The sequence below is a fragment of the Phyllobates terribilis genome, unplaced genomic scaffold (genome assembly GCF_046119375.1).
Source record: "Phyllobates terribilis strain yellow unplaced genomic scaffold, ASM4611937v1 Scaffold_1__5_contigs__length_1240528914, whole genome shotgun sequence".
NCBI lineage: Eukaryota > Metazoa > Chordata > Amphibia > Anura > Dendrobatidae > Phyllobates > Phyllobates terribilis.
The window spans coordinates 138,045,032-138,072,887 of NW_027362761.1; positions in this window are offsets into that span (position 1 = coordinate 138,045,032).

Here is a 27,856-nt window from a genome sequence, read left to right on the forward strand (position 1 = left end):
AACCAGGGCGCATGGTAGCAGCCAAACTAGTGAGGAAGGTGCAGGAGCCCAGGAAGAAGTGGAGGACGAACTGATGGAAGACTCATCAGATGAGGGAGACCTTGATCACATTTCTGTTGTGCGAGGTTGGGGGGAGAGGACAGAGGAAGGAAGCATGATTGTTACCTCGCCACCAACACAACAGGGACTTGGTGCTCCTGGATGCGCAACACACATGAGTGCCTTCTTGCTGCACTACCTGCAACATGACCCTCGAATTGTGAGAATTAGAAATAATCCTGACTACTGGGTTGCCACACTGTTAGATCCCCGGTACAAAAGTAAATTTGCAGAAATTATTCCTGCCATAGAAAGGGATGCACGCATGCAGGAGTATCAGCAGAGACTGTTGCAGAATCTTACATGTGCTTTTCCACAAAATACCAGTGGTGCACGTAGTGAATCTCACAGTTCCAACTTGCCAACCGTGGGACCGTCAAGTGTTCAGCACTCAAACCGTAACAGAACCACAGTATCTGCTGGTAACATCAATTTTGCGGAATCATTTCACCACTTTTTTAGCCCATCCTTTGCAAGGCCACAGGAGACAAGAAGTCTGACACATAGTCAACGCCTAGAGACGATGGTACAGGAGTATCTCCAAGTAAACATTGAAGCCACGACTGTGTCACTGGACCCTTGCTCTTTTTGGGCTTCCAATCTGGATAAATGGCCGGAGCTAGCCACTTACGCCTTGGAGATCTTGTCATGCCCCGCAGCCAGCGTTCTGTCTGAACGTGTGTTCAGCGCTGCTGGTGGTGTGCTGACAGATAAGCGCACGCGGCTCTCCACTGATAATGTAGACAGACTCACGTTCATAAAGATGAACAAATCATGGATCCGAAACGACTTTTCTACCCCTGTGTCATCCTGGGGAGAGTAAAAGCTTGATGATTGGTTAAAATCACCCTACCAACCGTTTTAAGCTTTCAAATTACTAATCATGTTTATCTGTATCTTGACTGGAAAATAATTTGGGCTTTGTAGCAGTGTGCAGCACTGATCCTATTAGGCCATCTATAATAAGCTTCACCAGATTTAAAATTAAAAATAGTTTTTAGCTGCATCTAGCCCGGAAAATAATTTTGGGGCTCCGAGATGCGCAAGACAAATAAGTGCCTTCTTGCTGCACTACCTGCAGCATGACCCTCATATTGTCAGAATTCGAAGTAATCATGACTACTGGGTTGCCACACTCTTAGATCCCCCAAACTTTTCGATCAACCTTTTCATTTTAATAAAGACCAAAAAAATGGTCATTTTTGAAATTATAAGCATTAGCAGGTTGTTAGAAACTGAAATCAAACAGTTTTCAACTCAAAACTTTATTCTAGGTGATGTTACATTTTCACATAGGACCCCTTGTTCGAAAGGAGCTTCTGAACTCTCTCGTCCATTGAATTTGTCAGGTTTTGGATGGTTTCTGCTTCAATTGTTTTGCATGAGGACAGAATACCCTCCCAGAGCTGTTGCTTAGATGTGAACTGCCTCCCGCCATCATAGACACTCCTTTTAATGATGCTCCAAAGGTTCTGAATGGGGTAGAGGTCAGGGGAGCATGGGGGTCACACCATAAGTTTGTCCCCTTTTATGTCCATATCAGCCAGAGATGCAGATGTTTTATGTGCAGCATGAGATGGTGCATTATCATGCAGAAAAATGATCTTGCTGTGAAATACACGGTTCTTCTTCTTGAACCATGGCAGGAAGTGCTGTTTGAGAAAATCCACATACATTATGGAGTTCATCTTTAGCGCCTTCAGGGATCCTAAAGGGGCCGACAATCTCTCTCCCCATGATTCCAGCCCAAAACATTACTCCACCTCCTCCTTGTTGGCGCTGTAGCCGTGTTTGCGTGGGGTGTCCATCAACCAGCCATCCTCCACTCCATTCATCTGGACCATCGAGCGCTGCACGGCACTCATCCGTGAACAAAACAGTTTTGAAATCAGTCTTCATGTAATGTTTGGCCCACTGAAGCCGTTTCTGCTTGTGTGAAGTGGATAGAGGAGGTCGACAGGATGGCGTATGCACAGCTGCAAACCTCTGAAGGACCCTGCATCTTGTTGTTCGGGGGACGTTGGAGGCACAAGCAGCTTCAAAAACTTGTCTGCTGCTATGACAAGGCTTTTTTGCCGCTGCTCTTTCAACCTGACGTAATTGCCTGTAGGAAAGAGTCCTCAATTTGCCCTTATCAGCACGCACACGTGTGTACTGTGAATCAGCTACATACTTCTTGATTGCCAAGACACTTCATCCTAATCATCGCACAATGTTGATTGTAGTCATGCCTTGACCTAAACACACCACAATTTGTTGCTTCTCAGCAGCCGACACATCCTTTTTCTTTCCCATTTTGGCAGAAAATGTAGGCTGCTTAATAATGTGAGAGAGCCTTCTTAAGTAGTCTTGCCTTTCATTGGACACACCTGCCAAACTAATTAGCACAGGTGTCTGCAATTGCTTACAGTGATATAAAGAGCCCTGACACACATCACCATCAATGAGTTTAACTGACAAACAAACAAATTCTTCCCTTATCACTCCTAAACACTTTTTGCATAATAATTTGGAACGCGGTGTACATGTGCTTTTCCACAAAACACCAGTGGTTCACGTAGTGAATCTTACAGTTCTAACTTGCCAACCGTGGTCTGTATGGAATTGTTCAATAAAGGGCCCAAAATTAAGATAACATAGATGGGAGAGGTCTCTATGAATAGGAATTCCTAAGTATTTGATACCCTGTGAGGGCCAGGCAAAGGGAAAGTTGGACTGGATGGAATCCTATATGGATTTAGGGAGGGAGACATCGAGGGCCTCAGACTTCGCTGCATTGATTTTAAAATTTTACCATGTAACAAAGTGATCTATTTCAGCCATAACAGCAGGGATGGATATATGTGATTGAGTGATATATACTAGGACATCATCAGCAAATAGAGAGCACTTGTACTCGGTGCCTCCCACCTCAATCCACCTAATATTGGGGTTATGGCGAATTGATGAGAGCAGGTGCTCCGTCACTAGGATGTATAAGAGAGGGGACAGAGGACATCCCTGCCTTGTCCCATTGGTGATTGTGAAAGGTGATGAAAATGTTCTGACGCACCCCCTGGGCCTTGGGACACCCGGAGCCGGACCCTTTTTGGTGGATGCTGGTGGTTGTAGTCTTCGTGGCGGCGATCCGGTTCCGTGGCTCAGGGCGGTCAAACCAGTGGCGGAACTATTTATGTGGTTTTGATGTTTAAATGTCCGACTACGCCACCCGTGGATTGCGGTCAGAGTGAACCGCCGCTACAGGGCAGACCGCTAAGGCTGGTGTTGTGGGTGCAGCAGAGCGTAGCATAACTCCCCACGGGAGGAGTATAGCCTCAGGGCAGTGTATGCGGAGGATGGGGGTGATGGTGCAGGGCAGCAGCAGTAACGACACGGAGTCAGTGATGCAGTTCAGGGCCTTTACTCACAGTTCTTATTATCCAGACCACGTCTGCAGGTAACGGCTGCCCACGTCGTACTGTGCTCACCAGGTGAGGGGCTCAGACAACTCCCAGATAACTTTGGAGCGCTTCACAGGACCCCCTTTGTGTGTCCTTTGTCTGGCCTTTCTTACCAACACTTCTGTCCAGCTGCCTCGGGCCTCCTCTTGGTAAACTTGGCGCCAGTTTCCCTGACCCTATGTGGTGCCTTCCTAGCGGGTGGAGCAAGGGGCTGCGCCACATAAAATGTCAGAGCCTCCGGTTTCTAGCTGAGGGTCGTTTCCTGCCTCCACTAGTTCGGGGACCGGTCTCCCCCTTTGGCCTGACCCCTCCACGCAGGTGGATTCGGGCGTGCGGTGGCGACTCGCCCGTCCGCACCCCTGGGATCCCTTCATTCCTCGTTCCTGGAGCCTTCTCCGCTCCTCTTCCTTCCTTCTCCCTCTTGCAGGCCTGGGCCTCTGTTACTAGGCCCGCCTCCGGAGCAGAGCTCATGCAGAGCCCCTGCTCCCTGCCACTTCTGCTCAGACTTCTCTGCACTGAACTAAGATGGTGCCCACCTTTTATACTCCCTTCTCAATGCACCCAGGAACTGCTTCCTCCCTGCTCCTGCACTGCAGGGTTCCCCTTCCTCAGTGTTCCCTCCCCCCACTCCAGCCAGGGACAGGGACTGTCGTGCCCATCTCAGGGGCATATTGGTCGCCCTGCCCCACGGCAATGTGGTGTAATGCATGCAGGTGTCGGGTCCTGATCCACACTCCATCCTTATCTGAGAGTGAGATATCACACCTCTGGGTGAGGTGCAATACGTCTGTAGCAACCGAGCCCTCGGTGCTACAGTTCCATTTATCTTCAGCCTAGGTGACGTATTGTGATACAGGGCCGTGATTTTGGCTATAAAAGGGTCCCCTAGACCCCTACCCCAAGCTTTTTAAGAGAATCATATATGGCGTGCCAGGAGACTCTATGGAATGCTTTCTCAGCATCCAACGAGAGTATCTACTTACAAATTTTTAACTGCATCTAGCCCAGGAAATACTTTGTGCCTAGTAGCAGTGTCTGCTAGTCAGCGGATTATCCCGGCTGTTAAGCAAGCTACACCACCTGTAGTTTGGACACTTAATTTTTTCAAAGGAAATGCTTCGGGACCACGGGATACTTAATGAAGAGCATCAGGAGGCACCCCAAGGCATAGGGGCTGGGACTGGCACTAGGATGCCTTGCGGTGGACAGCCGAGCTCGATCCTTATAAAAGCTTTTTAACTGCAGCAGCTTTAGTGGACGCTACTGGAGCTGGAATTACGCGGCTGCTGGCATGAGACTTGCCCTCCAATAGATCCTTGTAAATGGATTTAAAGTGTATTCATTCAAATTAGAGGGACAATTTAAATTAAAAAGCTTAGAGCTGCCTCCACCACAGGGGGGCTCTCTCGACCCACCAGCGGACAGGCACCAGTATTGGGAGAGGGGGGCTGGCCGTCAGGGTTCACCGCGGCTCTGGCACAAACCCGGCGACACGGAGGTGGCACGGGCAGGAGCGGACGGGCCGTCTCGGCTTCTCACTTTTTGGAATTTAGAAGGGCATGACATGCCTATATCTGTGTCTCCCCCTCCTTTTACTCCTCCACCTCTTTTCTTTTCGCATGACTATATGTACTTGTCACTTTTCCATGTGTTAGTTGTGTCTTCTGAGCAGTTTGTCAGCTTTTGGACACCTTTGAAGGTGTTTTCTATGTGTTTCTATGTGTTTTTGTTTGCCTGCCATTGGTTTTAACGGTGTTCGAAGGTGTTCGACGAACAGTTCGACGAACAGTTCGGCGAACACACGGGTGTTCGACGAACCGAACCGAACTCGAACACTACGGGGGTGGCTCAACACTACTCTTCAGGTCGCATGGGTTCTAATCCTTGCATAGCCTGGGCATTTTTTCAGATCGATAAAGATGACCCAACTCGTGTTATCTGTAACATTTGTCAGCAAAAGCTAAGTAGAGGCCAAAAAATACATAGTTTGAGTACTTCATGCATGAACCGGCACATGGACATGAAGCATAAGTTGCAGTGGGAAGCTCAGTGTGCTACAATGCGGCCTAGCCGGCCGGGCCAACCACCGTCTGCCATATCTTGTGCATCCGCGGCCTCTTCATCCTCTGTGACTGGGGGGACAGCAGTCACACCTGTTTTGGGGCGCAGAAATGCCACCTCTTTACCCGCAACAGCCAGCGTGATTGGCAGGTCATCATTTTCTTTGGAGGTGGTAACACCAGCTGGTGTTGAGCGCTGTCCGACATCGATAGCACCACCTTTGGATCAAGGCAACCTAACATGTCCGCCTGCATTTTCCTCACAGACCGGCAGTTTGCCGGGGACACCCTTATCAACCCCGTCTAAGCACAATTGCCAGCCCTCGGTCCCTCAGATGTGGACAAGTAAAAGACCATTTCCTCCTAGCCATGAGAAAGCTAAGAGGTTGAATTTCACCATCTGCAAGCTCTTGGCTACAGAAATGCTGCCTTTCCGCCTGGTAGACACAGAGGATTTTCAAGACCTTATGTCCGTCGCAGTGCCCCAGTACCAGATGCCCAGTCGGCACTACTTCTCAAAGAAAGGTGTGCCTGCGCTCCACCAGCATGTCGCATACAACATCACCGCTTCTTTGAGAAACTCTGTGTGTGACAGGGTGCATTTCACCACAGACACTTGGACGAGTAGGTATGGACAGGGGCGTTACATGTCGCTGACTGGGCACTGGGTAACTATGGTGACAGCAGGACAAGGGGCTGCTGTCCAAGTCTTGCCGTCCCCACGAGTTGTGCGTCAATCCTCTTTATGTCAAAGTTCCTCCACTGCTTCTGCCTCCTCAACCTCCTCTCGGTCTTCCACCTGCACCCAAAGCCTGTCTGGTCATGCCACAAGCTTTCTAACTGCGCAGAAGGGATCCTGCACACCTCCTTACTATGCTGGCAGTAGGGCTCAACGTCATCAGGCGGTTTTTACATTGAAATGTCTGGGAAATGTTAGTCACACAGCTGAGGAGTTGTGGTCAGCTCTGGAGAACCAATTTCATGAATGGTTGTCTCCACTGGACCTGAAACCAGGGAAGGCCGTGTGCGACAATGCTGCAAACCTGGGTGCGGCCCTTCGCCGGGGCAATGTCACACACGTGCCTTGTATGGCTCACGTGTTGAACCTGGTTGTCCAGCAATTTTTAGCCCACTATCCCAGACTAGATGGCCTTCTGCAGAGGGCACGGTCGCTGTGTGCTCACTTCCGCCGTTCGCATCCCGCAGCTCAGCGACTTACATCTCTACAGAAGTCGTTGGGCCTGCCACTTCACCGGCTAAAATGCGATGTGCCTACCCGGTGGAATTCAAGTCTGCACATGTTGCAGCGACTGTGGCAGCACCGACAAGCCCTGGTGCAATACGTTCTGACTTATAGCCTGGGCCAACGAGATCCAGAGGTGGGGCAAATCACGCTGGAGGAGTGGTCTCAGATCAGGGACCTATGCACCCTTCTGCACAGTTTTGAAATGGCGACGAAGATGTTTAGTGCTGACGATGCCATTATCAGCATGACTATTCCGGTGATTTACATGCTGGAGCACATGTTAAACAGAATTCGGAGTCAGGTGGTGGCACAAGAGGAGGTGGAGGAAGTAGAGGAGGAGGAGTTGACACGGCAAAGAAGGACCTACCGAAAATCTGCAAGGACTTTGAAGCATTGGGGAAGAAAGTAAAAGAACTGGATGCGCAGGTAGTTTTTTCTTCTATCCTTCCAGTAGACGGGCATGGCGTCAGGAGATGGAACAGGATCCTTGAGGTGAACAACTGGCTGAGACGATGGTGCAGACAACAAGGATTTGGATTCCTGGACCACGGTGTGAATTACCTCTATGACGGACTCCTTGCTAGAGACGGACTACACCTCAACAAACCCGGGAAACACACATTCGCCAGGAGACTCGCAACACTCATCAGGAGGGCGTTAAACTAGAAGAAGAGGGGATGGGAAGAAAAACGTCAGACACAAACATGCAACCAGAGAACATTTTAATGAAAGATATGAAGTGCGACAAAGAAGGTCCAAGACAAGATACTTGGAAGGGAGGTAAGAGAATTTCTAATACAATCCACAGGGAGAAGATTGGAACAAAACAAAATCGTGTAAACTGCATGCTAGCAAATGCCAGGAGCCTGACAAACAAGATGGATGAACTGGAAGCAGAAATATCTACAGGTAACTATGACATAGTGGGAATAACCGAGACATGGTTAGATGAAAGCTATAACTGGGCAGTTACCTTACAGGGTTACAGTCTGTTTAGAAGGGATCGAAGAAATCGGAAAGGAGGTGGAGTCTGTCTATATGTAAAGACGTGTCTAAAGCCTACAATACGGGAGGATGTATGGGAGGGAAATGAGGAGGTCGAGTCCTTATGGGTGGAGATACATGGGGCAAAAAACAATAATAAAATTATCATAGGAGTCTGTTATAAACCACCAAATATAGCAGAAGCCACGGAAAGTCTATTAATGAGACAAATAGACGAAGTAGCAAAAAATAACGAGGTGATTATTATGGGGGACTTCAACTACCCCGATATAGACTGGGAAACCGAAAGTTGTAGATCTCAGAAAGGAAACAGGTTTCTATCAATTATCAAAGACAATTATTTGTCACAACTTGTGCAGGAACCAACTAGAGGGACGGCCCTTTTAGACTTAATATTAACTAACAGGCCAGACAGAATAACTGAGGTGCAGGTCGGGGGGCACCTGGGAAATAGTGACCACAACATTATACAATTCCACATGTGCTTCAGTAGGGTGCCCAGCAAGGGAGTCACAAAAACACTGAACTTCAGGAGGGCAAAGTTTGATCAGCTAAGAGATGCCCTTCACCTTATAGACTGGGATAGTATCTTCAGTAATAGGAGCACGGATAGAAAATGGGAAATTTTCAAAACAGTCCTACATAGTCACTGTAGAAGGTACATACCTTATGGGAATAAAAGGGCTAGGAATAGGAGGAAGCCAATGTGGCTAAATAAGGAAGTCAAGAGGGCAATGAAAAACAAAAAAAGGGCTTTCGGTAAACGTAAACAAGAAGGCAGTGAGGAAGCGCTAATATCTTATAGGGAAAAAAACAAAATCTGTAAGAAACAAATAAGAATAGCAAAAGAGGAGACAGAGAGACAAATTGCCAAGGAAAGTAAAACGAATCCCAAACTGTTCTTTAACTATATAAACAGTAAAAGGATTAAAACTGATGGCGTTGGGCCATTGAAAAATAACCTGGGTAAAATCATAGAGGGCGATGAGGGTAAAGCAAACCTACTCAATAGCTTCTTCTCCACTGTTTTCACAAAAGAAAACAATTTATCGGAGGAAATGCAGAGTGATAAAGTAAACCCTCCGCTAAATATCACCCACCTAACCCAGGAGGAAGTTCAGAAACGCCTAAATAATATCAAAATAGACAAGTCACCAGGCCCAAATGACATACACCCCCGGGTACTAAAAGAATTAAGTAATGTGATAGACAGGCCGCTGTATCTTATATTCAAGCACTCTTTATGGACAGGGACTGTCCCACTAGACTGGCGCCAAGCAAATGTGGTACCAATATTCAAAAATGGGTCTAAAAGTGACCCTGGGAACTATAGACCAGTCAGCTTAACGTCTGTTGTGGGTAAATTGTTTGAAGGATTTCTTAGAGATGCTATTGTAGAATATGTTAATGATAATAACTGTCTAACTCCATATCAACATGGATTCATGAGGGATCGCTCCTGCCAAACAAACCTGATCGCCTTCTACGAGGAGGTGAGCTCACAGCTGGACCGGGGAGAGTCAGTGGATGTTGTATACCTTGACTTCTCCAAAGCGTTTGATACCGTGCCACACAAAAGGTTGGTATATAAAATGAGAATGCTTGGTCTGGGGGATAATGTGTGCAAGTGGGTAAATAGCTGGCTGAGTGATAGAAAGCAGAGGGTGGTTATCAATGGAGTAAGCTCAGGGTGTGTCAGGGTTACTAGCGGGGTGCCTCAAGGGTCTGTCTTGGGCGCTATATTATTTAATATATTTATTAATGATCTAGTGGAAGGGTTGCATAGTAAAATAGCAATATTTGCAGACGATACTAAACTTTGTAAAGTAGTTAATACAGATGAGGACAGGGCACAGCTACAGGAGGATTTGGATAAATTGGGGAGTTGGGCTAAAAAATGGCAAATGGGGTTCAATGCCGATAAATGTAAGGTCATGCACATGGGAAAGAAAAACAGCAGTCACCCATACATATTAAATGGGAAACCGTTGGGGAAATCTGACATGGAGAAGGACCTGGGCGTCTTGGTTAATAGCAAATTAAATTGGAGTGCCCAGTATCAGGCAGCAGCTGCGAAGGCAAATAGAGTCATGGCATGCATCAGAAGAGGAATAGGGGCATATGATGAGAACATTGTTCTTCCTCTGTATAAAGCGCTGGTAAGGCCGCACTTAGAATATTGTGCACAGTTCTGGGCTCCGGTGCTCAGGAAAGACATATTGGAGCTAGAGAGGGTACAAAGGAGGGCGACTAAGGTAATAAAGGGAATGGAGGGACTAGAATACCCAGAGAGGTTGTCAAAATTAGGCCTATTTACATTGGAAAAGAGAAGGCTTAGGGGAGACCTCATAAACATGTATAAATACATCAGGGGGCAGTACAGAGATCTCTCCCATGACCTGTTTATACGAAGGATGGTGACAAAGACGAGGGGGCACACTATGCGTCTGGAGGAAAGGAGGTTCCTGCACCAGCATAGAAGGGGATTCTTTACGGTCAGAGCCGTGAGACTCTGGAACTCTCTGGGAGAGGAAGTGGTGATGTCCAACTCACTTAAAGAGTTCAAGAGATGCCTGGACACCTTTCTTGAGAACAATAAAATTACATCTTATGCTTAGTTAATTAATCCAGGGATTTAATCTGACTGCCAGATTGGAGTCGGGAAGTGAATTTTTCCTCAATGATGTAAATTGGCCTATACCGCATGGTATAGGAATAGCGGAATAGCTGCAGTGCACAAGAAATAGGCTGAACTGGATGGACGCTTGTCTTTTTTCGGCCTTATAAACTATGTAACTATGTAACTATGAGTTGTATGCGGAAGGGCTAACATCTGCAAGGTCCAGACGGTCGGCAGCACCAAGGCGGCAGGCATGTGAGGGTGGGGGAGATGGTTTTACCAGGGCGCATGGTAGCAGCCAAACTAGTGAGGAAGGTGCAGGAGCCCAGGAAGAAGTGGAGGACGAACTGATGGAAGACTCATCAGATGAGGGAGACCTTGATCACATTTCTGTTGTGTGAGGTTGGGGGGAGAGGACAGAGGAAGGAAGCATGATTGTTACCTCGCCACCAACACAACAGGGACTTGGTGCTCCTGGATGCGCAACACACATGAGTGCCTTCTTGCTGCACTACCTGCAACATGACCCTCGAATTGTGAGAATTAGAAATAATCCTGACTACTGGGTTGCCACACTGTTAGATCCCCGGTACAAAAGTAAATTTGCAGAAATTATTCCTGCCATAGAAAGGGATGCACGCATGCAGGAGTATCAGCAGAGACTGTTGCAGAATCTTACATGTGCTTTTCCACAAAATACCAGTGGTGCACGTAGTGAATCTCACAGTTCCAACTTGCCAACCGTGGGACCGTCAAGTGTTCAGCACTCAAACCGTAACAGAACCACAGTATCTGCTGGTAACATCAATTTTGCGGAATCATTTCACCACTTTTTTAGCCCATCCTTTGCAAGGCCACAGGAGACAAGAAGTCTGACACATAGTCAACGCCTAGAGACCATGGTACAGGAGTATCTCCAAGTAAACATTGAAGCCATGGCTGTGTCACTGGACCCTTGCTCTTTTTGGGCTTCCAATCTGGATAAATGGCCGGAGCTAGCCACTTACGCCTTGGAGATCTTGTCATGCCCCGCAGCCAGCGTTCTGTCTGAACGTGTGTTCAGCGCTGCTGGTGGTGTGCTGACAGATAAGCGCACGCGGCTCTCCACTGATAATGTAGACAGACTCAATTTCATAAAGATGAACAAATCATGGATCCGAAACGACTTTTCTACCCCTGTGTCATCCTGGGGAGAGTAAAAGCTTGATGATTGGTTAAAATCACCCTACCAACCGTTTTAAGCTTTCAAATTACTAATCATGTTTATCTGTATCTTGGCTGGAAAATAATTTGGGCTTTGTAGCAGTGTGCAGCACTGATTCTATTAGGCCATCTATAATAAGCTCCACCAGATTTAAAATTACTAATCATGTTTATCTGTATCTTGACTGGAAAATAATTTGGGCTTTGTAGCAGTGTGCAGCACTGATCCTATTAGGCCATCTATACTAAAGCTTCACCAGATTTAAAATTAATAATAATTTTTAGCTGCATCTAGCCCGGAAAATAATTTTGGGGCTCCGAGATGCGCAAGACACATAAGTGCCTTCTTGCTGCACTACCTGCAGCATGACCCTCATATTGTCAGAATTCGAAGTAATCATGACTACTGGGTTGCCACACTCTTAGATCCCCCAAACTTTTCGATCAACCTTTTCATTTTAATAAAGACCAAAAAAATGGTCATTTTTGAAATTATAAGCATTAGCAGGTTGTTAGAAACTGAAATCAAACAGTTTTCAACTCAAAACTTTATTCTAGGTGATGTTACATTTTCACATAGGACCCCTTGTTCGAAAGGAGCTTCTGAACTCTCTCGTCCATTGAATTTGTCAGGTTTTGGATGGTTTCTGCTTCAATTGTTTTGCATGAGGACAGAATACCCTCCCAGAGCTGTTGCTTAGATGTGAACTGCCTCCCGCCATCATAGACACTCCTTTTAATGATGCTCCAAAGGTTCTGAATGGGGTAGAGGTCAGGGGAGCATGGGGGTCACACCATAAGTTTGTCCCCTTTTATGCCCATATCAGCCAGAGATGCAGATGTTTTATGTGCAGCATGAGATGGTGCATTATCATGCAAAAAAATGATCTTGCTGTGAAATACACGGTTCTTCTTCTTGAACCATGGCAGGAAGTGCTGTTTGAGAAAATCCACATACATTATGGAGTTCATCTTTAGCGCCTTCAGGGATCCTAAAGGGGCCGACAATCTCTCTCCCCATGATTCCAGCCCAAAACATTACTCCACCTCCTCCTTGTTGGCGCTGTAGCCGTGTTTGCGTGGGGTGTCCATCAACCAGCCATCCTCCACTCCATCCATCTGGACCATCGAGCGCTGCACGACACTCATCCATGAACAAAACAGTTTTGAAATCAGTCTTCATGTAATGTTTGGCCCACTGGAGCCGTTTCTGCTTGTGTGAAGTGGATAGAGGAGGTCGACAGGATGGCGTATGCACAGCTGCAAACCTCTGAAGGACCCTGCATCTTGTTGTTCGGGGGACGTTGGAGGCACCAGCAGCTTCAAAAACTTGTCTGCTGCTATGACAAGGCTTTTTTGCCGCTGCTCTTTCAACCTGACGTAATTGCCTGTAGGAAAGAGTCCTCAATTTGCCCTTATCAGCACGCACACGTGTGTACTGTGAATCAGCTACATACTTCTTGATTGCCAAGACACTTCATCCTGATCATCGCACAATGTTGATTGTAGTCATGCCTTGACCTAAACACTCCACAATTTGTTGCTTCTCAGCAGCCGACACATCCTTTTTCTTTCCCATTTTGGCAGAAAATGTAGGCTGCTTAATAATGTGAGACAGCCTTCTTAAGTAGTCTTGCCTTTCATTGGACACACCTGCCAAACTAATTAGCACAGGTGTCTGCAATTGCTTACAGTGATATAAAGAGCCCTGACACACATCACCATCAATGAGTTTAACTGACAAACAAACAAATTCTTCCCTTATCACTCCTAAACACTTTTTGCATAATAATTTGGAACACAGTGTACATGTGCTTTTCCACAAAACACCAGTGGTTCACGTAGTGAATCTTACAGTTCTAACTTGCCAACCGTGGTCTGTATGGAGTTGTTCAATAAAGGGCCCAAAATTAAGATAACATAGATTGGAGAGGTCTCTATGAATAGGAATTCCTAAGTATTTGATACCCTGTGAGGGCCAGGCAAAGGGAAAGTTGGACTGGATGGAATCCTATATGGATTTGGGGAGGGAGACATCGAGGGCCTCAGACTTCGCTGCATTGATTTTAAAATTTGACCATGTAACAAAGTGATCTATTTCAGCCATAACAGCATGGATGGATATATGTGATTGAGTGATATATACTAGGACATCATCAGCAAATAGAGAGCACTTGTACTCGGTGCCTCCCACCTCAATCCACCTAATATTGGGGTTATGGCGAATTGATGAGAGCAGGTGCTCCGTCACTAGGATGTATAAGAGAGGGGACAGAGAACATCCCTGCCTTGTCCCATTGGTGATTGTGAAAGGTGATGAAAATGTTCTGACGCGCCCCCTGGGCCTTGGGACACCCGGAGCCGGACCCTTTTTGGTGCATGCTGGTGGTTGTAGTCTCCGTGGCGGCGACCCGGTTCCGTGGCTCAGGGCGGTCAAACCAGTGGCGGAACTATTTATGTGGTTTTGATGTTTAAGTGTCCGGCTACGCCACCCGTGGATTGCGGTCAGAGTGAACCGCCGCTCCAGGGCAGACCGCTGAGGCTGGTGTTGTGGGTGCAGCAGAGCGTAGCATAACTCCCCACGGGAGGAGTATAGCCTCAGGGCAGTGTATGCGGAGGATGGGGGTGATGGTGCAGGGCAGCAGCAGTAACGACACGGAGTCAGTGATGCAGTCCAGGGCCTTTACTCACAGTTCTTATTATCCAGACCACGTCTGCAGGTAACGGCTGCCCACGTCGTACTGTGCTCACCAGGTGAGGGGCTCAGACAACTCCCAGATAACTTTGGAGCGCTTCACAGGACCCCCTTTGTGTGTCCTTTGTCTGGCCTTTCTTACCAACCCTTCTGTCCGGCTGCCTCGGGCCTCCTCTTGGTAAACTTGGCGCCAGTTTCCCTGACCCTATGTGGTGCCTTCCTAGCGGGTGTAGCGAGGGGCTGCGCCAAATAAAATGTCACAGCCTCCTGTTTCTAGCTGAGGGTCGTTTCCTGCCTCCACTAGTTTCGGGGACCGGTCTCCCCCTTTGGCCTGACCCCTCCACGCAGGTGGATTCGGGCGTGCGGTGGCGACTCGCCCGTCCGCACCCCTGGGATCCCTTCGTTCCTCGTTCCTGGAGCCTTCTCCGCTCCTCTTCCTTCCTTCTCCCTCTTCCAGGCCTGGGCCTCTGTTACTAGGCCCGCCTCCGGAGCAGAGCTCATGCAGAGCCCCTGCTCCCTGCCACTTCTGCTCAGACTTCTCTGCACTGAACTAAGATGGTGCCCACCTTTTATACTCCCTTCTCAATGCACCCAGGAAGTGCTTCCTCCCTGCTCCTGCACTACAGGGTTCCCCTTTCTCAGTGTTCCCTCCCCCCACTCCAGCCAGGGACAGGGACTGTCGTGCCCATCTCAGGGGCATATTGGTCGCCCTGCCCCACGGCAATGTGGTGTAATACATGCAGGTGTCGGGTCCTGATCCACACTACATCCTTACCTGAGAGTGAGATATCACACCTCTGGGTGAGGTGCAATACCTCTGTAGCAACCGAGCCCTCAGGGTGCTACAGTTCCATTTATCTTCAGCCTAGGTGACGTATTGCGATACAGGGCCGTGATTTTGGCTATAAAAGGGTCCCCTAGACCCCTACCCCAAGCTTTTTAAGAGAATCATATATGGCGTGCCAGGAGACTCTATGGAATGCTTTCTCAGCATCCAACGAGAGTATCTAATTACAAATTTTTAACTGCATCTAGCCCAGGAAATACTTTGTGCCTAGTAGCAGTGTCTGCTAGTCAGCGGATTATCCCGGCTGTTAAGCAAGCTACACCACCTGTAGTTTGGACACTTAATTTTTTCAAAGGAAATGCTTCGGGACCACGGGATACTCAGTGAAGAGCATCAGGAGGCACCCCAAGGCATAGGGGCTGGGACTGGCAGTAGGATGCCTTGCGGTGGACAGCCGAGCTCGATCCTTATAAAAGCTTTTTAACTGCAGCAGCTTTAGTGGACGCTACTGGAGCTGGAATTACGCGGCTGCTGGCATGAGACTTGCCCTCCAATAGATCCTTGTAAATGGATTTAAAGTGTATTCATTCAAATTAGAGAGACAATTTAAATTAAAAAGCTTAGAGCTGCCTCCACCACAGGGGGGCTCGCTCGACCCACCAGCGGACAGGCATCAGTATTGGGAGAGGGGGGCTGGCCGTCAGGGTTCACCGCGGCTCTGGCACAAACCCGGCGACGCGGAGGTGGCACGGGCAGGAGCGGACTGAACGTGTCGGCTTCTCACTTTTTGGATTTTAGAAGGGCATGACATGCCTATATGTGTGTCTCCCCCTCCTTTTACTCGCATGACTATATGTACTTGTCACTTTTCCATGTGTTAGTTGTGTCTTCTGAGCAGTTTGTCAGCTTTTGGACACCTTTGAAGGTGTTTTCTATGTGTTTCTGTGTTTTTGTTTGCCTGCCATTGGTTTTAACGGTGTTCGAAGGTGTTCGACGAACAGTTCGACGAACAGTTCGGCGAACACACGGGTGTTCGACGAACCGAACCGAACTCGAACACTACGGGGGTGGCTCAACACTAGCCAAGACTTTCCTGTTCTCACCAAGAGTATGACTGTCTATGTCCTCTTCCTCCTCCTCCTCATTATCACCCAATCCATGTTGAGATGAGATGAGGCTGGGCAGCATCACCCTGTACAGTTCCTTGCTCCGCCTGCAATGTCTCCCCTTTAATTGTGAGCAGCGAGCATTTCAGTAGACAGAGAAGTGGGATGGTGACGCTAATTATAGCTTCATCGCCGCTCACCAGCTTGGTGGAGTCCTCAAAGTTCTGGAGGAGGGCACAATGTCAGACATCCATGCCCACTTATCAGTTCTTATGTGTGAAGGCTGACCTGAATGCCGACGGACCAATTGAAGCTGGTACTCAACAACTGCTCTCTGCTGCTCAAAATCTTTTCAAACATCTGCAACATTGATTTTCTATGTGTCGTCACATCACACACCAGTCAGTGAGCTGGAAGCTGCAAATGCTGCTGAAGCCCTGCCCGGCAGGGGCGGCAGAGGCTGTAGCTGACTTTTTGAAATGGGCACACATGCGGCGTACTTTCACAAGCAGCTCTGGCAGATCTGTAGATTTTAAAAAACTGTAGACCCACTAAGTTGAGCACATGGGCCAGGCATGGTTCATGTGCAAGCTTGCCTAGCTTCAGAGCTGACACCAGGTTCTCTGATACAGCTTTCAACAACTCTGCAATGGAGTGCAATTTTTCACCTAAGCATACAGTCCTGCTTATTTTTATTGCCACACACGAAGTTTAAGTAAATAATCTGGAATATGTCCTGAAAAAATGAATCAAGTGATGGAAATGGAGGCTGAAGTGGAGGAAGAGGAGGTGGTGCAGGAGCTATAGAATGTAGGTGTAACTTTGATTGACCCAGGGCCCACAATCCTCTGCGTCAGGAGGACGTGTCCCGTTTCAGGGTCCCACTGGGTCCCAGCTTCCACAATATTACCCCAGTGGAATGCGTCAGTGAGATGAACCATCCATGGCCACATTCATCTGTTACGTGTTTGTGGTTAAGCTGTCCTTCCCAGTAAGTGCACTGGGGAGGGCATGGGTAATGGTCTGTGACCCGCGCTTGTGGAAGGCGGAGACAATACCGGGAGAAATCGTGGCGGCTGGGGACTGAGTATGGACACCCGGCCGCCGCTGGCATGAGGTTGTGAAAAGCTTCTGCCTCCACGAGCCTAAAAGGCAACATTTCAAGTGCAAGCAAGCAGTCAAGAAATGTGGCAGTTTAGTATTGTGGCCTGTGGGTGGGGGTTTGGTTGTATACTTGTGCTTGCATTCCAAGTATTCTGTCCATTGTGTCTCATCATTATCCACCTCTTGTGACAGTGTTTGCACTTTCCCACCGTCACCTTCGTGTGACCATGACTTCTCAAATTGCTACATGTGATTTTCGGTTGCCCTGCTCGAAGCTGGCCGGTCGAGAAGCCCAAATTTATCGATGGAAAAGTGAACAGCTTGGGGTAACACTGGACTCTAATCTCTCCTTCAAACCACATATCCAAGCTCTTTCCACTTCCGAGCGGACCGAGCGAGAGGCCAGAATCTATAAATGGAAAGATGAACAAAACAGCTCTTCGAAGTGTCCAATTGTCCAGTTGTCTCAGGGCACACGGAATGGTGAAGGAAGGAGGATCGGGGTGAGGAAAATGCCAACTCCAAGTAAAAAAATCTCCCGCATGGGCACATTTCTCAACCACGAATCTACAAAAACACTAGTGCACGCGCTCATCATCTCTCTTCTTGTCGACTGCTCTGTGGCCTCCCTTCTAACATTCTCGCATTCCTTCAATCTATCCTAAACACTGATGCCTGACTAATCCACCTTTCCCCTCGCTATTCCCTGGTCTCTCCTCTCTGTCAATCCCTTCACTGGCTCCCCATTACCCAGAGACTCCAGTTCAAAACCCTAACCTTGGAATGCAAAGCTATCCACAACCTATCTCCTACATACATCTGTAACGTAGTCTCCCGATACTTACCTGCACGCAACCTCCGATCCTCACAAGATCTCCTTCTCTACTCCCCTCTTATCTCCTCTTCCCACAATTGCATACAAGATTTCTCCCTTGCATCCCCCTTCTCTGGAGCTCTCTAACCCACCATTTCTGACTCTCGCCTACTGTTGAAACATTTAAAAGGAAGCTGAAGACCCACCACTTGCGACATGAATACAACCTGCAGTAACCCTCGCTCCACCATACCGCTGCAAGACCAGCTCTATCCTCACCTGCTGTATCCTCACCCATGCCTTGTAGACTGAGCACTCGCGGACAGGGTCCTTTCCTTTCCTCTCCTGTACCAGTCGCTGTCACATTTTTGTTCAAGATTATTGTAATTGTTTTTGCAATGTATACCCCTTTTTTGGTGGCAAACTGACTGGAAGCTTTATCTGCTATCCAAACAACAACCTTTTCATACTGCTCTGGCTTCAATAGTGGTGTTCCGTGGCCCCCTAGAAATTGTAACAGGAAGGTAGTTTGATATCACATGGGTGTTTGTTGTGCTCCCTCAGCAGGCACAATTTCATCTTGCCCATGGCCTCTGCATGCACTATCACCATCACCATAACATCCACTTCTCCGTCCCCTGACTCACACCTTGCCCATTTTAAATGGAGTTTAAGATTTGTCACCTTGCCAAAAATGTCAGTATTATTACCGCAGTAATATAGGATCACGTCTGATGAGATGACCACAGTTTTAGGCAGTGCCCTGGGAGTCAGAGATGCTTCCAGAGGTCTTCCCCATGCTTTCCCGGTGAATGCATTTGTCTTGGTTGAAAGCAGTGCAAAAGTGCCAAAACGCATCAAAAACGCTACGTGTGAACATAGCCCCAGGTGTGGAGGAGCATTTTTGTTTTTGTATATTTATTTTGCCTTATATACAAGTCATTACCCTGGAAAGGATGTTCCTTAACATATTTCCCAGAAAAATCCATTTCGGTTTTGTTTTTGTAGGTTTTATTGTGAGTCCGTAAATGTGGCGTAATACCTCTGACAATATTGTTGACAGCAGTGACCTGGGAGTCAGAAATGCTTCCAGTGGTCTTCCCCATGCCATTTGAGCATTGTTCCCATCGATTTGGGCAATTTGTAAAGCCTTCTGTAGACCACCGAGGGGGGCCACCAGAAAAATCCTCGATTTTCCCATAGACTTACATTCGGCTCGTTACTCAGACCAAGCACTCGAGCATTCCAATTTGCTCGACCCGAGCAATGAGTACCCAAGAATTTAAGTGCTCGCTCATCACTATCTAGAAACTAATATGGCATACTAGATTTAACCATTAGTGATGAGTGAACGTGCTAGTCACTGCTCGGTACTCGCCCAAGCATCACTGTGCTCGAAAAGCTCGGCGCTCGACTAGTATTTCCAGGTTGCTCGGGAGGGAACTAGGGTCCAATCCCTGCATGTTTGTCACTCTTTAGAGAGCCAATGAAAATGCCGGGATTGCCTGCCATGTACTGTAATGCTGTAGCCATGTTTGTTGTGGGCATTACAGTGATTGGCTGGCCGCACAGCATCATCAAGTCTATAAAAGACCTGGCGCCGCCATGCTCATCAGAGTCTACCCCGGAATCAAGCAGAGTAGGGAGAGCTGCTGCTGCATCAGGGAGAGATTTTCTTGTTTATAGATAGTTAGGTATTCCACAACATATATCTGGAATATAACGCTGCAAGCGTCCCTCTGTCTGAAGCCTCTATAGACTGCGCAAGCTTGACACGCAGTCTGGCTCCAGACAGAAGAACGCATGGAGCCGTTACAGGTAAGAGGAGTGTATGGCACCGGAGATCGCGGTATGTGTAGGCACTGAACGCATACCGCAATCTCCTGCACCATACTTACCTGACCAGGAGGAGCATTGCCGCGGCGCCTCTCTTCTCGCCAGAGACCGGGGCAGGAGTGAAGGCGTCGGAAGCGGCGCATGCGCATAGCGCTTTCCAGCGCCATTTTACTGGAGACACATTTGCAGTGGGTCTTCAGCAAAATGGCGCCGGATAGCATGGTATGAGCACGTGCGTACTCTGGCGCCACACTCCTCCCCCAGCCTCTGGCAGAACAGGACACTGCAGCGCTGGAGCACAGGGAAGAAAGGTGAGTATAAGTGGGTTTTTTTTGTATGTGTGCAGCGTGAAAGGGATGAGGGGTGCCACACATACCAGGATTGGGGGATGAGGGGGCCACACATACCAGGATTGGGAGATGAGGAGTACCATACATAACAGGATTGGGGGATGAGGGGGCCACACATACGAGGATTGGGGGATGAGGGGTACCATACATAACTGGATTGAGGGATGAGGGGTACCATACATACCAGGATTGAGGGGTGAGGGGACCATGCATACCAGGATTGAGGTATGAGGGGTACCATACATAACAGGATTGAGGGATGAGGGGTACCATACATAACAGGATTGAGGGATGAGGGGTACCATACATAACAGGATTGAGGGATGAGTGGTACCATACATAACAGGATTGAGGGATGAGGGGTACCATACACAGCAGGATTGAGGGGTGAGGGGACCATGCATACCAGGATTGAGGGGTGAGGGGACCATGCATACCAGGATTGAGGGGTGAGGGGATCATGCATACCAGGATTGAGGGGTGAGGTGACCATGCATACCAGGATTGGGGGAAGAGGGGGACCATGCATACCAGAATTGGGGGATGAGGGATATCATGCATACCAGGATTGGGGCATGAGGGGTACCATGCATACCAGGATTGGGGGATGAGGGGTACTATGCATACCAGGATTGGGGGATGAGGGGTACCTTGCATACCAGGATTGGGGGGGTGAGAGGACCATGCATACCAGGATTGGGAAGTAGAGATGAGCGGTGTTCGACTAGAACTGTTCGCCAATCTCAAATTCGAGCTGTTTTGGGTGGTGTTCGGGTTGTTCGACGAACCCGAACGATTTGCAAAAAATTCGGCTGTTCGAGGTTATGTTCGATAACTGTTCGTGCACCAAAAGCGTGTCCTGCATGTCTGGCGCTATTTAGAGCACCAATCATGCAGGGATTGTCTGCCACTCACTGTAATGCCACAGCCATGGTGGTTGTGGCATTACAGTGATTGCCCAAATCGATGGGAACAGTGCTCACAGTGAAACATGAAAAGCCGGCAATTCAGCAGCGGCATACACCGGTACCCGACAATTTAGAACCGAAAGAATAGAGCTTCACACATAGATTAGATAGATAGAAACATGTCAGTCACATATATAAGAAGTACAGTGACAGTGTTGCTTACTGTACTTGTCATTTAGTGTAAAGGATTTATTAAAAAAAATAATAGTGTTTTCATGCACCGTCTCTTTAAAAAAGCCGGCCGGCAATTCAGCAGCGGTACCCGACAATTTATAACAGACAGAATAGAGCTTCACACATAGATTAGATAGATAGAAACATGTCAGTCACATATATATGAAGTACTGTGACAGTGTTGCTTACTGTACTTGTCATTTACTGCAAAGGATTTATTAAAAAAAATAATAGTGTTTTCATGCACCGTCTCTTTAAAAAAGCCAGCTGGCAATTCAGCAGCGGTACCCGACAATTTATAACAGACAGAATAGAGCTTCACACATAGATTAGATAGATAGAAACATGTCAGTCACATATATATGAAGTACTGTGACAGTGTTGCTTACTGTACTTGTCATTTACTGCAAAGGATTTATTAAAAAAAATAATAGTGTTTTCATGCACCGTCTCTTTAAAAAAGCCGGCCGGCAATTCAGCATCTGTACCCGACAATTTATAACAGACAGAATAGAGCTTCACACATAGATTAGATAGATAGAAACATGTCAGTCACATATATAATAAGTACAGTGACAGTGTTGGTTACTGTACTTGTCATTTACTATTAAAATAAAGGATTTATTATTAAAAAAAATTGGCGTGGGGTTCCCCGTAATTTTAGTCTCTAGCGGAGGTTAAGCAGACAGCTGGGGCAGATGTTTGAAGCCTGGGAAGGGGGTAATACCCACGGAGCTTCCCAGGCTACTAATATCAGGCCCCAGCTGAATACCTAGCCTTTACTAGCTATTAAAATGGAGGACCCCCCCAAAAAACTGACGTGGGGTCCCCCCTAATTTAATAGCTAGCAAAGGCTAGGCAGACAGCTGGGGGCTGATATTAATAGCCCAGGAAGGGAGCCATGAATATTGGCCCCCTCCCAGGCTAGAAACACCAGCCGTCAGCCGCCCCAGAAATGGCGCATCCATAGGATGCGCCAATTCTGGCACTTAGCCTCGCTCTTCCACGCTGCCCTGGTGCGGTGGCAGGGGGTAATAGGGTTGGGGTTGATGTCAGCTTATAATGCCAGCTGACATCAAGCCCAGGTAAGTAATGGAGAGGCGTCTATAAGACACCCCCATTACTAACCCCATAGTCAAAGTTAAAAGAAAACACAAACACCCAGAATAAAGTCCTGTAATTGAAATAAAGACACAATTCTTTATTGTTCTAAATTAAACCATACTTACCATCACGCCCATTCCAGCTGAAGCCAACGATCTCCTGCAATAAAAGAAAAATAATAAAGCAACCTCATCCTTACCTTTCCATGGTTCCCACGACAGCTTCAGCTCTGCTACATCGAGATAACAGGCTGGACCGCAGCAGAACGCTGCCATCCAGCCTGTCATCCCGCAGACACTGAGAAGCGCAGGCATGCTTGCGCTCTGCAGTGTCTGGCTGTGACGGCATAAAGATGAGACGAGTTCATGTCCAATGAACTCGGCGCACCTCATGCACGTCACTGACAGCGTGGGAGAATTCTCCTGCACTCAGCACTTCAGCGTGAGAATTCTCCCACGCTGTCAGTGACGTGCATGAGGTCAGCTGAGTTCATTGGACATGAATGAGCTCACCTCATGCACGTCACTGACAGCGTGGGAGAATTCTCACGCTGTAGCGCTGAGTGCAGGAGAATTTTCCCACGCTGTCAGTGACGTGCATGAGGTGAGCTGAGATCATTGGACATGAATGAGCTCACCTCATGACGTCACTGACAGCGTGGGAAAATTCTCCTGCACTCAGCGCTTCAGCGTGAGAATTTTCCCACGCTGTCAGTGACGTGCATGAGGTGAGCTCATTCATGTCCAATGAACTCAGCTGACCTCTTGTACGTCACTGACAGCGTGGGAGAATTTTCACGCTGAAGTGCTGAGTGCAGGAGAATTCTCCCACGCTGTCAGTGACGTGCATGAGGTGCGCCGAGTTCATTGGACATGAGCTTGTCTCATCTTTATGCCGTCACAGCGAGACACTGAGGAGCGCAAGCATGCCTGCGCTTCTGAGTGTCCGCGGGATGACAGGCTGGATGGCAGCGTTCTGCTGCGGTCCAGCCTGTCATCTCGATGTAGCAGAGCTGAAGCTGTCGTGGGAACCATGGAAAGGTAAGGATGAGGTTGCTTAATTATTTTACTTTTATTGCAGAAGACATTGGCTTCAGCTGGAATGGGCGTGACGGTAAGTATGGTTTAATTTAGAACAATAAAGAATTGTGTGTTTATTTCAATTAAAGGACTTTATTCTGGGTGTTGTGTTTTTTTAAATACTTTACTAGAAATTCATGGTGGTCATGTCTAATATTGGCGTGACCCCATGAATTTCGGGCTTAGGGCCAGCTGATAATGCCAAGCTGGCCTTAACCCCTTTATTACCCAGTGAGCCACCGCACCAGGGCCCTGGATGAGTTGGGTACAGCGCCAGAAGATGGCGCTTCTATGAACGCGCCATTTTCTGGGGCGGCTGCGGACTGCAATTTGCAGCGGGTGGGGCCCAGAAAGCTTGGGCCTCCCTGCGCTGCGGATTCCAGCTCCCAGCTGCCTAGTTGTACCTGGCTGGGCACAAAAATAGGGTGAAGCCCCACGCATTTTTTTTTTTAATTATTTCATGAAATTCATGGAATAATTAAGAAAAAAAGGGCTTCCCTATATTGTTGTGTCCAACCAGGTACAAATAGGCAGCTGGTGGTTGGGGGCAGCCCGTCCCTGCCTGCTGTACCTGGCTGGACACAAATATAGTGCGAAGCCCCACGTCAATTTTTTTTTAATTATTTCATGAAATAATTTTTTTAAAAAAGGGCTTCCCTATATTGTTGTGTCTGGCCAGGTACAAATAGGCAGCTGGTGGTTGGGGGCAGCCCGTCCCTGCCTGCTGTACCTGGCTGGACACAAATATAGTGCGAAGCCCCACGTCAATTTTTTTTTAATTATTTCATGAAATAATTTTTTTAAAAAAGGGCTTCCCTATATTGTTGTGTCTGGCCAGGTACAAATAGGCAGCTGGTGGTTGGGGGCAGCCCGTTCCTGCCTGCTGTACCTGACTGGACACAAATATAGGGCGAAGCCCCACGTCAATTTTTTAAAAATTATTTCAGGAAATTCATGAAATAATGAAAAAAAAATTGATGAGGGGCTTCGCCCTATATTTGTGTCCAGTCAGGTACAGCAGGCAGGAACGGGCTGCTCCCAACCACCAGCTGCCTATTTGTACCTGGTTGGACACAACAATATAGGGAAGCCCTTTTTTTCTTAATTATTCCATGAATTTCATGAATTTAAAAAAAAAATACGTGGAGCTTCGCCCTATTTTTGTGTCCAGCCAGGTACAACTAGGCAGCTGGGGGCTGGAATCTGCAGCGCAGGGAGGCCCAAGCTTTCTGGGCCCCACCCGCTGCAAATTGCAGTCCGCAGCCGCCCCGGAAAATGGCGCGTTCATAGAAGCGCCATCTTCTGGCGCTGTACCCAACTCATCCAGGGCCCTGGTGCGGTGGCTCACTGGGTAATAAAGGGGTTAAGGCCAGCTTGGCATTATCAGCTGGCCCTAAGCCCGAAATTCATGGGGTCACGCCAATATTAGACATGACCACCATGAATTTCTAGTAAAGTATTTAAAAAAAACACAAACACCCAGAAAAAAGTCCTTTAATTGAAATAAACACACAATTCTTTATTGTTCTAAATTAAACCATACTTACCGCCACGCCCATTCCAGCTGAAGCCAATGATCTCCTGCAATAAAAGTAAAATAATAAAGCAACATCATCCTTACCTTTCCATGGCTCCCACGACAGCTTCAGCTCTGCTACATCGAGATGACAGGCTGGACCGCAGCAGAACGCTGCCATCCAGCCTGTCATCCCGCAGACACTGAGAAGCGCAGGCTTGCTTGCGCTACTCAGTGTCTGGCTGTGACGGCATCCAGATGAGCCGAGGTCATGTCCAATGAACTCGGCTCACCTCATGCACGTCACTGACAGCGTGGGAAAATTCTCACGCTGAAGCGCTGAGTGCAGGAGAATTTTCCCACGCTGTCAGTGACGTACATGAGGTGAGCCGAGTTCATTGTCGGCTCATCTGGATGCCGTCACAGTCAGACACTGAGGAGCGCAAGCATGCCTGCGCTTCTTAGTGTCTGTGGGATGACAGGCTGGATGGCAGCGTTCTGCTGCGGTCCAGCCTGTCATCTCGATGTAGCAGAGCTGAAGCTGTCCTAGGAACCATGGAAAAGTAAGGATGAGGTTGCTTTATTATTTTTCTTTTATTGCAGGAGATCGTTGGCTTCAGCTGGAATGGGCGTGATGGTAAGTATGGTTTAATTTAGAACAATAAAGAATTGTGTCTTTATTTCAATTAAAGGACTTTATTCTGGGTGTTTGTGTTTTTTTTTTAACTTTGACTATGGGGTTAGTAATGGGGGTGTCTTATAGACGCCTCTCCATTACTAACCTGGGCTTGATGTCAGCTGGCATTATAAGCTGACATCAACCCCAACCCTATTACCCCCTGCCACCGCACCAGGGCAGCGTGGAAGAGCGAGGCTAAGTGCCAGAATTGGCGCATCCTATGGATGCGCCATTTCTGGGGCGGCTGACGGCTGGTGTTTCTAGCCTGGGAGGGGGCCAATATTCATGGCTCCCTTCCTGGGCTATTAATATCAGCCCCCAGCTGTCTGCCTAGCCTTTGCTAGCTATTAAATTAGGGGGGACCCCACGTCATTTTTTTGGGGGGGTCCTCCATTTTAATAGCTAGTAAAGGCTAGGTATTCAGCTGGGGGCTGATATTAGTAGCCTGGGAAGCTCCGTGGGTATTACCCCCTTCCCAGGCTTCAAACATCTGCCCCAGCTGTCTGCTTAACCTCCGCTAGAGACTAAAATTACGGGGAACCCCACGCCAATTTTTTTTAACAATAAATCCTTTATTGTAATACTAAATGACAAGTACAGTAAGCAGCACTGTCACAGTACTTCATATATATGTGACTGACATGTTTCTATCTATCTAATCTATGTGTGATTCTCTATTCTTTCTGTTATAAATTGTCGGGTACAGATGCTGAATTGCCGGCCGGCTTTTTTAAAGAGACGGTGCATGAAAACACTATTATTTTTTTTAATAAATCCTTTGCAGTAAATGACAAGTACAGTAAGCAACACTGTCACAGTACTTCATATATATGTGACTGACATGTTTCTATCTATCTAATCTATGTGTGAAGCTCTATTCTGTCTGTTATAAATTGTCGGGTACCGCTGCTGAATTGCCGGCCGGCTTTTTTAAAGAGACGGTGCACGAAAACACTATTATATTTTTAAATAAATCCTTTACACTAAATGACAAGTACAGTAAGCAACACTGTCACTGTACTTCATATATATATGACTGACATGTTTCTTTCTATCTAATCTATGTGTGATGCTCTATTCCTTCATGTCTAAATTGTCGGGTACCGGTGTATGCCGCTGCTGAATTGCCGGCCGGCTTTTTTAAAGAAAGCGTCTTCTGAGCAGTTTGTCAGCTTTTGGACACCTTTGAAGGTGTTTTCTATGTGTTCCTATGTGTTTTTGTTTGCCTGCCATTGGTTTTAACGGTGTTCGACGGTGTTCTAAGGTGTTCGACGAACAGTTCGACGAACAGTTCCTCGAACATCCCGGTGTTCGACGAACCGAACCGAACCCGAACACTACGGGGGTGGCTCAACACTATTGGGAAGTGAGGGGGGCCATGCATACCAGGATTGGGGATGAGGGTTGCCATGCATACCAGGATTGCGGGGTGAGGGGTGCCATGTATACCAGGATTGGGGGGTGAGGGGTGCCATGCATACCAGCATTGGGGATGAGGAGTACCATTCCTAATAGGATAGGAATGTGGGGTACCATGCATACCAGGATGATGGATGGGGTGCCTTGTATACCAGGATGAGGGGAACTATGCATACTAGAATAGTGATGAGGGGTACCATGCATACCAGAATAGGAATATGTGGTGCCATGCATACCAGGATTGGGGGATGAGGAGTGCTATGCATACCAGGATAGGGATGAGGGGGCCATACATACCAGAATTGGGGATGAGGGAGCCATGCATACCAGGATGAGGGGTTGGGTGCCATGCATATCAGGATTGGGATGAGGGGTGTCATGTATACCAGGATGAGGGATGGGGTGCCATGCATACCAGGATGAGGGATGGGGTGCCATGTATTCCAGTATGAGGGGTACCTTACATACCAGAATAGGGATGAGGGGTACCATGCATACCAGGATGAGGGATGTGGGGTACCCTACATACCAGGATGAGGGATTTGGCTCCAT